The sequence below is a fragment of the Tasmannia lanceolata genome, unplaced genomic scaffold, assembly GCF_043159265.1.
Source record: "Tasmannia lanceolata isolate RefF3 unplaced genomic scaffold, GAP_Taslan_0.1 ptg000012l, whole genome shotgun sequence".
Classification (NCBI taxonomy): domain Eukaryota; kingdom Viridiplantae; phylum Streptophyta; class Magnoliopsida; order Canellales; family Winteraceae; genus Tasmannia; species Tasmannia lanceolata.
The window spans coordinates 17,589,842-17,602,094 of record NW_027518689.1 but is presented as its reverse complement, the minus strand read 5'-3'; the positions used below and the strand labels follow the sequence as shown (position 1 = coordinate 17,602,094).

At 36.0% G+C, this 12,253-nt stretch overlaps 1 pseudogene; it reads right to left on the bottom strand.

The window, feature by feature from the left end:
• Positions 1-10,789, bottom strand: part of LOC143888588 (U3 small nucleolar RNA-associated protein 20-like) — a 137,151-nt pseudogene extending 126,362 nt beyond the window's left edge.
• Between the last annotated feature and the right edge of the window lie 1,464 nt (positions 10,790-12,253).

Below are 12,253 nucleotides of genomic sequence, written 5' to 3'. Positions count from 1 at the left end.
AACTTTCTACCCTCTTATCCAATTTCCAAGTACAAATACTTGTTGGAAAGATCTCAAAGAGACCTACAACTTTGTAGTTTACTACTTTCCATAATTCTTCTATTTAGGAGCTCAAAAATCAGGTTCAAAACGGGCCAGCAACATTAATGAGGGACTGCACCTTGGAACTCCACCAAAACCACATAGGCATGACATGGCTGCCATGTTGGCACTGCATCACCATAGATCGACGACTCTGATACCAAGAGAGACCATCTCTTCAAGGTAGATAGCATGTTCCCAACTCACCAAGAACAAGATACACCAAGAGGGGGAAGAACAATGAACATTACGGATGTATTGCTCGCTGATATGGTCAATGCGAACAAGGGAGAATGCATAAAAACTAAAAGCTAAAATTCACTAGCCCCACACGTGGGGAGTTGGGGCGTGATGGAGGAGTATGTTATTGATTTTATTTTTCTTTGCCTTACTATTTTAGTTAGTATGGAATGTTACAAGGTTTGGTCATTTTCTTAATTCATTCTCTTTCCTCATCAATATATACATTTACTTCTCCAATAAAAATAGGTAAATGATTTCATCACGACCATGTTTTAATAATTGCACAAACTCAGCTGAGTATGTTATTGATTTTCTTTTTCTTTGCCTTACTATTTTAGTTAGTATGGAATGTTGCATGGTTTGGTCCTTTTCTCATTTTATTCTCCTTCCTCATCAATATATAGATTTATTTCTCCAATAAAAATAGGGAAATGATTTCAGCACAACCATGTTTTAATAATTGCACAAACTCATCTTGTCTTTTCTCTTCTAATTGGCTTATGACAGTCATTTAAAAAAAATGACAGCTTTCTAGGAACTGTAGTAACCTTTGACAGCTCTTTAAATATAAAAGACAAGACAAGTTAGTGCAATTATGAAAACATGGTTGTGCAGAAATCATTTCTCTAAAAATAATAGATATAATTGTTAGATATATTAAAGTATGTGCATACATAATAATTTACATTCACATGTAATAATGTAGCATATGATAAAGGTTATATTTGAAAACTCATTCTCATCAAATTGTGTAGCATATGATAAAGGTTATATTTGAAAACACATTCTCATCTAATTGTTTTAGCCCTACATGATATGAGAATGAGGAGGCTCCGACCTTCATATATTCTTCCACTGACAAGTAGAGATGATTAATGACTTTAACTGCAATACTTTGCAAATGCATGCATGGTGCCCCTATACATAACGTTGTTAGTCGATCCATAGGATTCACATGTTCAAATCAAGGACACTCCACTTGACACAGTGACAGTTGGCATAACAGAAAACCTTGAGTAGGGATACCAAAAGGTGAGTTCGACAACACCAGATATAAGATTGAAAATTAAGAAATAAAATAATCATAAAATCATAAACAAACTAGCTGAGCACAACCAATATTATTTTAGAATCTAAGGGAAAGAAAATTCAAAAGAAAAAAAAAAGAATATGGCAAAGGAAGCCTCAATAATCATCACAACAGTACTCATCATATAAAAATTATGAGCCATGAAACACATAAATGAAGGTTAATCGAAGGAGGATGAAATCTTACCTGGAGTAACTTTATCACCAATGCCAATAATAGACTCGTCCATCAACAACCGCAATACCTGCTCAGCTCTTGAGTGAAACCTTGCTAAAGTTCCTCGCATGGTGTACCATAACAAAGCACTTGCCCTAGCTTTCCTCATGGGTGATGGCTTCTTTACAGCTTCAAGGATGATTTTTCTAACACCTATACCACCATAGCAATCAATAGGAATAAGCCGCCAGTCATAGAAGCCACAAAATACTACTCTACAGCGTAGTTCTGCATGTGTGTGTGTGTGTTTTTTTTTTTTTGAATGGCAAAAGCATTGTGTTGTAGAACATAATTCATACACAAAAGCATTCAATAAACAGTAAATAACATGCATAAGAAAAAAAAAAAAACCCCCTGAGACATTTAAGTACTAGAATCTGACATTTCTACAAAAAGCAACAGAATAAGGTCAGCAAACCAAAACCAGCCAATAAGTGAGGAAGTAATCAGACAAAAAGGAGAATTTCACAGGGTGGTTTTCTGCAGAAACATGGGGCTGGAGTTATTTTATTGGCTTAGATGAAACGTGATTTTTCTTTGAATTTTCCACATTCTTACGGAGGTTTTTGTGGCCCAAACTATGCATAAGTGGTGAGACTAAAATAGAGCAGAATGGTGAAAAACACTTTAATGAAAGAATGTAAGAATTAAATTATAGGAAGTCGTTTCGATCCTACAAGTTGTCCTTCAAGTCAAATTACGAAGATAGCAATAGGGTAGATCAGTGGCTATAAACAAAAGTTGGATTTATGGTTGCTTGTGACAATTTACGGTACTGCATTGTAAATTTATCCAGTTCCACATTATGGTTTATACTGTTCTCCGTGTTTATGAACTTGCTTCGGCTTTTTTTATCGTTGTTAATCAATTTTGAATATTTTTTTACTGCTTACTATTTGATTTTCCCTACTATTGTGCTAGAATAAGCAAATTGCTCTTCCTTGCGTACACATGTATGACAACCACACCTTTTCCATCACTTCACAAGAGTTATTCTCAAGAAAATTATCAAATAGAAAGCCCAAGGGGATGTGTTCATCTCGGTTTGGTTGGACGAAGACTGGCATATGGCATTCTTTGCAACAATCTAATCTGTATGAAATGAGAGGAAAAAGAGGAGGTTTGAGGAAAGGGAGATGTCCTTTAGTTAGCTCATCTGGAAACTCAACGATTCCACTAATAACTATACATTGGGCTGGATTTGCAGTTAGTTCAGAGAATACTCGTTTCAAGATTTCACTCGCACACGCACACCCACAAACGCACACACAAAAAAAGAAAAAAATAAAATTTGCGATATAGTTAAGTTTGTTCTGGTCTTATTTGGTCCAATATGTAGATCGGAGTCAAATGAAGCAGTGATTAGATCCCTTTTGGCGTTAAAGATATCCAAAGGTAGTTGGTCGGGACTCTTGTTGCTCAAGCAGATCCATCCAACGCTATTTCATAGGAACAGGGTTAGTGCGGGTCTGTGGAGGCTATCCAAATGCATTGACAAAGTTGAAGAATTATGCAAAGATAGTTTCATTTCCTTTTTCATGTATCCCTAGACGGGCGAACGAATTAACAGATGGTTTGGCTAAATCGAGAATGCATAGAGAAATGTTTTACGGTAAGTAACCTCTGCCCCCAGCCAATGCTGTTTCAGGTTATAATTTAAATGCTATATTTTCAAAAAAAAATGCAGAACATTTGAATGAGCAATGTGACTATGAAACAAGCATGTTCCGCATTCAACAATATAAACAAATATGAATAGAAAACAGTACATAAAAAAACCATGGTAATACCTTTATTAAGTTGCTCAACGGGTGCATTTCTCAACAAAAATGAAACAGCCTCTGCCATGAATTCTTGGACATAATCCTTGGGGTAATATCTCAAATGAATAGTAATCCTTAAAAGGAAAAGGAAAGAAGAAAGAAAAGAAATGGATTTTAGTCTTCAAAGAGATCAACAAATCTACAATGAATGTTAGACCTATAGGAAAGCCCACCAGACAGTAAAAATCACAAGTACTTCCAACTTCAAAATCAATAATGATAATCATGATGAGCCATTAGTGCAACCAGGCCGTAATTCTTGAAATTATAGCTAATAATTTTGACTTTGAATTCACAAATGCAAAAAATCATGCCGGCAGTTAGAAACAAAAAATGTTTCTGCAGGTTGCATACATAGGATACATAGATACCAAACCAGTGATGTGACTTAGCCATACAATACAAAAGGGCTTTTACTCTACTTTGACCTAATGATGATTTTATAAAAAAGTAGAAAGGACAAGTCATGAGGCTAACATTGATTCTTCATTCCTCAATATTATGTACTAGAGGGTTTGCCCCATTTGCTTCTCCTCACATATTCCCTTTAGTTTTGCACGGTTTGACATATAATGCAAGACAAAACTACAAGATACATTGTATTAATTAAATATACATAGAGAAATCATATGATAATGGGATTGAACAAGCTGGCAATTTTGCTCGGTCAAGAAACCAAAAAAATAAGTTACATCATCCAGTGATACAGGCCACCAGTACATAATATTCTATATAAAAGATGCTCGAGTGCCACTTAAGTGATAATTACTCACTTGAGAACATGAACAACATCCCGTATAAGATACTTCTGCAAATGCATCATAATATATGAAAAAGATGTAAAAACCTGCAAATTATGGGCACACTTCAAATTGGTATTACATTTGAAATAACTACTTAAGATTTAAATTGCTTAAAAATAGCTCACACCTGCTCAAGGATTTCAGGATCCCTTTCACCACCATCTTTAAGGAGATCCACTAAAGAAACTGTAATCCTAGGCAAAATCCTGCCAACGATCCATCATCAGAATAAACCACAAAGGGTAAACTAACATGCAAATCTAAAGCATGTGTAAGAAGCATGAAAATACCATATAGCAAAAGTCAAAATGTGTCGGTTACTGAAAGATGCAAGCATCCACTCATAGGTTTCAATTTAGTTTAGTTCGACAATTCATTTTGATCAGTGGGAAGAACCATTTTGGAGTTTTGTCCGTTTTGGTGTTCCGTTTCAGAAAAAATTCAACAATCGAAGAAAATTTTTAATTAATTAAAATTTAAAAAACAACAAAAATAGAAAAGAAATTATTAGGCCACTGATATTGGTACTACCATGTTTTGATATTAGGGCAAACTCACCTTGTCTTTTATTATTTAACTAGTAGTCAAAGGCTATTACAATACCCAAAAAGATCTCCCCCATTATCAAAACATGGTAGTGTGATATCATCCATATTTAACAAAAACACTTTTTATTACTTCAAACATCTACCTAAGACATAGTGGCTCTTGATGTCCTAATTAATTTTCATCAATGAAACTAACCATTTATCTTACCAATGCTAACTAGAAGTATTACAAATAAAAATAAAAATGGTATGTTCCATTTCTTACCTGTATCCACATTTAGCAGTCAAGTGGTTTCTTAGGGAACTTGTAGTGAAGTTTTTAAGTAGCCTTCAAGAAGACTTCCCAAAATGATGTTTGGTTGTCACGTAAAGGGCTAGACAAGCAAAGGATGGTGCATCATATGGTAGTTTGGTGAAGCCAGCAATTTACCCATAAAAGAGAGTGTTTTACTAGTGGTTTGGTGGAGGTTAAGATGGACACCAACTAGGCAAACCATGTAAGTAGTTTCCTAGTAGTTTTGTTGTTGTTTTGCAACCAAACACCCGTAGTTGCTGATGTAACACCCCAAAACAGACAATAATACCAAGAAAAGCTGAGCTTTTAGGCAACCAAACAAAGCTTAAAAAGACAAATAAAATAATAAAGACAGTACCTATTTCAAAAACAACAGTTTGACAGAGGCAAAGACTCCTCAGTGTAGAATGCTTTGGAAGTAGAAAAAATACAAAAAAAATTAAGATAAATATTGTGCAAATGCCTTGCTTCTCTAAGGGCATTTTTTGAATTCTTGATGTAGTGGCATTTTATGTACGTTTTTTTTAATGTTTGAGGAAGTAAAAGCACATAAAATGCCCATAGAAGAGCTAAAAAGAGGGCCGAAAACAAGACTAAAATAGGAAAACCTCGGAAACCATAATTTAAAAAAAATGCAATTCTGGACAAAACATGGCGAAATGTCTGGTTTCATCCGAAACGGGACGAAATGAACTGGTAAGAACGAATTTTTGACTGGCACGTTTCGTTACTACATTACGTACAGGTTTTACTACTAGTACAAAACATTTCGTCCGTGTCATATGACACGAAACGAAACGAAATTCACAACTTAGCATCCACTGACAAAAAAAGGAATGTAAAGTGGGAGAAGGACATCCGAATATCAATATGATGAAAATCAAATCGTAAAAACATAAGGGAATAGATTTGAATCAAATGGCATATTTTTAATGATGGAATATTTTATTGATAGAGAAAAGCGGGGCGGGGGGGGGGGGGGGGGGGGGGGGGGGGGCGCAAACCCATGACCGAGATGGTCAATACATATGTATAACTATGGATCAACAAAAACATCAGGGAGGGATGAAGTAAAAACTCTCCAGCCTATCTTTGTTGGCTCCCGACCTAGCTAATCTGTCAGCATCACTATTTGTGAATCTCCTAATGTGTTGGAAGATAACATAAGAGACCTCCACTTGATCTTGAATCTCATCAAGCACGTGATCGAATCTCCGCAGATGGGGTTGACTCCCATCAAGCCAACGGATGACATTGAGGAAGTCTCCTTTCACAATTAGCTCACTCAGGTCCTCTCTTGTCAGAATGCAAGAATCACTTTGACTTCAACTCCCTTTGAGTCTACAATTCCAATTGGACCAGAGAAGCCCCACCTGGTCTAGTCACTCTCGTCTCATGGGGGGCAAACCCATGACCGAGATGGTCAATACATATGTATAACTATGGATCAACAAAAACATCAGGGAGGGATGAAGTAAAAACTCTCCAGCCTATCTTTGTTGGCTCCCGACCTAGCTAATCTGTCAGCATCACTATTTGTGGATCTCCTAATGTGTTGGAAGATAACATAAGAGCCCTCCACTAGATCTTGAATCTCATCAAGCACGTGATCGAATCTCCGCAGATGGGGGTGACTCCCATCAAGCCAACGGATGTCATTGAGGAAGTCTCCATTTACAATTAGCTTACTCAGGTCCTCTCTTGTCAGAATGCAAGAATCACTTTGACTTCAACTCCGTTTGAGTCTACAATTCCAATTGGACCAGAGAAGCCCCACCTGATCGAGTCACTCTCGTCTCTAAGGACGCCACCTACACCTGTTGGCCCTAGGTTGCCCAAGCTAGACCCATCAAAGTTTAGCTTCAAATATCCTATCCCGAGACGAACTTACTCAGGGGAGGGAGAATCAAATTGCATTGTGTACCATAAATCTATAGTTTTTTATAATTTTGAGAAATCCAGTAGGAAACTAAGAAATTAAAAGACATTCAAGAAAAAAAGAAACTAAGAAATTAAAAAGGATCTAAAAAATAAGATATGGCCAAACATTCTATAACCATTCACAAAAGCCAAAACTTCTATATTATTATTATATTCTATTTTGTTCATAACATTAACATTATAACATACATAGGGATATTGCATGCCAAAAAGAATGTTTTAGTTAGTTTTAACCACAATATCTTGATCTTAAATGTCAAAATTAAAGCTACTACGTAAACTAAAAGTGAAAAAAAAAGGATTTAAAGATATCCATTGAATACTAACATGAAAAGGGCTTTACTCACAACATTTCCTTTGTGATACGAAAAAAGATATTGCATGCCAAAAAGAATGTTTTAGTTAGTTTTAAGTTTTAACCATAATATCTTGATCTTAAATGTCTAAATTAAAGCTACTACGTAAACTAAAAGTGAAAAAAAAAAATTTAAAGATATCCATTGAATACTAACATGAAAAGGGCTTTACTCACAACATTTCCTCTGTGATATGAAAAAATAAAGGAAAGAAGTGATTAAAAGAACTAAGAAAATACAAAAGCTACAATTATTGCACACCAAATCCACAAAAAACAAGTGAAAATTTGTTTGTCTTGTGAAGCTAAGGCATAATATTTAGGATTCGGATCATTAGTGGTAGGACTTCAAATGCTGAATATAAACATTCTGGGGAAGGGATCCAAATGTACTCCAAATTACAAGTTAACTACACGAAGAAAGGAGACTTGACTAAATATAATCCAGATTACAATTTAATTACATGGAGAATAGTGACTTACAGCAGAAACTCCTCCAAGAGATCTCTCGATAAAGCTGCCATCAACCTGCAGCAACCAAATCCCTGTTACTCACAGGGGCGATGCCACTTGAAAGGAAAGGGGGACAATTGCCCCCCTTAATTTTTTGGAAAAAAAAATATACCTTTATTTTTTAATATTTTTTTATACTTACCCCCTTTTTAAAAAAATATGCCCCCCTTTCCAATCATCCCTAAGATAGAAAATAAGTTTCAAATTTTAATTTTACCAATTTTATCTCCCTTCCTTGTGCAAAATTTACTATAATTTTTGCCCCCTTGTGCAAAATTTCAGATAGAAATTTTTTCTATCTTAATTTTAAGATAGAAAAAAATTACTATAATTTTTGCCCCCCTTGTGCAAAATTTCTGGCATAGCCCCTGGTTACTCAGTCCTTGAAGAATATCCTCTGAAGCAGGGAAAAAAGAATGAAATAGATGGTATCTTGGTTTTGAATGAGACGCAATTAAGAATAATTTTTTGACAGAAGACATCCATCTAGAAATGACTTTACATGGTGAAACAAATAAACCTTTTACACAAGATTTTATTTGATGAAGAGAATGTGAAAACAAGTATGTCATTAAATGCAAGTGGCTAACACAATTACATGAACTGAACATAAAACGGTAAAAGAAGAAAAGTAAAAATGTCCACATCAATGTTAATTTGGATATTCAACAAGAAGAGGGTACCCACATTGAAAAAGAAGGATATCTTTTAAGGTTAACTGACTTCAGAGGAATAACTATAATAAATGTGTTTCTTTCCTTTGTCATTCATTTTCTTTCTATGTAAAGTGTTTTTGAAAAAAAATTTACATGGAAAATTTTATGGAACTTTTTTTATGGTGGAATTTTTTACACATCATGCATAGAATGGGTGGGGCCAGCCAACCATTTTACACATGTTTTGAAAATAAGTGCTACGTAAGAAGGTTCTAAATTCATCTTATATAGTAACTGAAATGCTCTGAACGAGATGCTCTGTTATTGATGCCAATATAATACAATCCACAATTGATATTAGTTAAAATGGGAAGCCAGGCGTAAAGAGATATAGTATTGAGTCTCCAAAGCTGTACGTCACCTTTTTATCCAAAGTTATTCCCAACTGATCAATGAAATCCATGTTAGGAAGTACAAAGGTATGAAAGTAGGAAGATTAAGAAAAAAAATAGCAAAAAAAGGGGATAGACCCATTCAATATGTCTTGACACCATCACTACGAAGTAGAAACATCAAGAAGGTAATTATCAAAATGCATACACATATATATATGAATGAAAATAAAAACTTCCTTACACAAACCTGAGAATTGGTTCAAGCGACAACTTTGCTTGCATCTTCAATCTAGAAAGAAGTTCTGAAATAATCGTTTCTTTACGTACTAAAATCTGCGGTAACGTTTGCACCCATGGCATCATTCGCTCATAAAATGAAATAAAGTCCTCGGCAGTATTCAATTCCTGGGTTTGGAGCACACATTGAACAAGCATTAAGGGGATTGACTTAAACATGGTAATCTAACTAGAAAAGTTCTCTCTTTCGGCATTATGGCTTGGCAAATTAAAGGACTAAAGAAAACCCAAATTCAGACAGAGTAACTGCTCGTTAAAACTCTTTTTCCAGTACTTGCTCAAAAAAACACATTTGCCAAACCAAGTGTCCTACATCCATCGGATGTTTTCATGAGAAATTTAATTGTGATGTTTTTCGTAGTATTCATTCATGCCCCTTAGTACTGAAAACAGCATGTTTCCTCCACATGTTTGCTTCTGCGAAAAAAATAAAAGATCGTTCATGCTTACCCGCCAATATAATAGACTCTCTCTGAAGAAAGACAACCCCTCTCCTGGTTCGGACTTTAGGGTGTTCAAACTACGAAAGACATCAATCTCGATTTCTTCCACTCGCTGGGAGAATTTCTTGAACTAGGGAAACAAGAAAAAACATAAGAATTAAAAAAGGAAGAAGGAAAACAATAGGAAAAAACGTACTACAGTAGTTATAAAATCCTTGCAAGGCCATGAAAATCAAAGGCTCTGAGAGCATACGACGAAGCGCTTGTGGCCGGGAGATGTGTTGAGAGATTTGATGATGCAGTGCCAACATGGTAGCTATGTCATGCCTAGGTGGTTTTGGTGGAGTTCCAAGGTGCAGTCCCTCATTAATGTTGCTGGCCCGTTTTGAACCTGCTTTTTGAGCTTCTAAATGGAAGAATTATGGAAAGTGGTAAACTACAAAGTTGTAGGTCTCTTTGAGATCTTTCCAACAAGTATTTGTGCTTGAAATTGGATAAGAGGGCAGAAAGTTATGGCAGTTTTTGTGGACTGTGTCTGTGGGTTCCCAAAACAGTTAAAGTTAGTGAGTTCCAATACAATTAATGTTATGTTAGTCCCTAAGCTAGCTAGTGGAGGATCTTGAACGAATTTGCTTTGGTTTTCTTTTATTTAAAGAGTTAAAAACCATTTTTAGAAGGAATTTTGGATGTTGATAAACTTATGTAATTGATGGAATATCAATTGGGTTGAGCATTGCTCCCATTTTCTTCTTCTTCTCTTGTTGTGTTCTTGATTTCTATTTTTCTTCTTCTTCCCTCTTAAGCACCCGCATTATCTGGTATCAAATATCAATTGGGTTGAGCATTGCTCCCATTTTCTTCTTCTTCTCTTGTTGTGTTCTTGATTTCTATTTTTCTTCTTCTTCCCTCTTAAGCACCCGCATTATCTGGTATCAGAGCCAACGTTACTCTCTTGGGCTAGCTTCGATTTGATTTTCATGGCGGCACGAAGAGGTAGAGGAAGGCATGGTAACCAAATGATGGAAGATTTGAGAGATGAAAGAGATGATGAACTTCAAGCACTTTGAAGACAAGTTGAGCAACTTACCATGCGACTTGAATGCCAAGAGGCTCGTAGTCAGCATGGTAGATCAAGCCGTGGAGGTTCTAGTGATGAATCCGATGTGAATCCCTTCGCCAATACTCGTGAAGAGGCTAGGTTGGGAAGGTTCTATCGTGATTTCGACACTGTCAAGATTGACTTGCCGGAGTTCCATGGTCGTCTACAACCCAAAGAGTTTCTTGAATGGCTTAATGCCATTGAGAAGTTCTTTGATTACAAGGAGACACCCGAAAGCCAACGTGTGAAGCTTGTGGCTACAAGGCTTCGTGGCTATGCTTCAACATGGTGGGATAAGGTTCAAGAGATAAGAATCCGCAAAGGAAAGCGTAAGATCTCTTCTTAGGAGAAAATGAAGTCAAGGCTTAAGGAAAAATTTCTTCCATTGGATTTTTCCCAAATTATCTTTTATCAATTCAACAACCTACGCCAAGAATCCAAGAGTGTGTTGGACTACACCGAAGAATTCTACAAACTCATGGCTCGTAATGATATTCAAGAGGGTGAAGATCAACTTGTGGCAAGGTATGTTGATGGTTTGAAGTTTTCCATTCGTGATGAGGTGGAAATGCACCGATCATTTAGCGTCAATGATACTTATCAACTAGCCTTGAAGGTGGAGGCTAAGCTTTTTCGTTGTGGTGCTAAAAAGTATGTGGATGTTCATAGTCTCTATCCTTCTTCTAAAGGTGAATCTTCACATGGTGGAGGTACAAAGTCAAGGTCCGAATATTTCAACAAAAATTCTACAAAATCAGCCGCTATATATCAAGTTGAAAATCAGCCCAATCGTCCCAATAATTCAAATGCTTGTTTCAAGTGTGGTCAAGTTGGCTATCGTTTCAAAGATTGTCCAAAGAGGCAAGTAGTTGCCTTCGGTGATGAAGAAAATGATGATAATTTTGTTGATGATTCAAATCAGCCCATATATGATGAGGATCTTATTGACTATTCAAATCAACGCATATATGATGAGGAAGATGGCATACAAAATGTAGAAATCGAACCTTAAGAAGGAGAAAGTTTGGTGATCCAAAGAGCGCTTGCTACACCAAAGGTTGAATCCGATGATGATTGGCTTCGTTCCGATATTTTCAAGACTCGATGCGAATCTCATGACAAGGTTTGCTCCATTGTGATTGATGGTGGGAGTTCTGAGAACATCGTATCTCATAAAATGGTGAACAAGCACAAACTCAAAACCGAACAATATCCAAAGCAGTATCGGATTGCATGGTTCAAGAAAAGATATGAGAGTAACTTTTTTATTTCCAAGAACGAATTTGATCAAGAGACCAATGATAATGGTAAATTCAATGCTCTACTTATTGTTGAAACTAACGAGGAGTACGAGGAACTTCAACGGCAATTCAATGAATTCATCACCAAAGAAATTGGATCCGATTGCATATTAGGTGAACTGATGGATATTGAAGTGATGGGTGAATGGAAAAA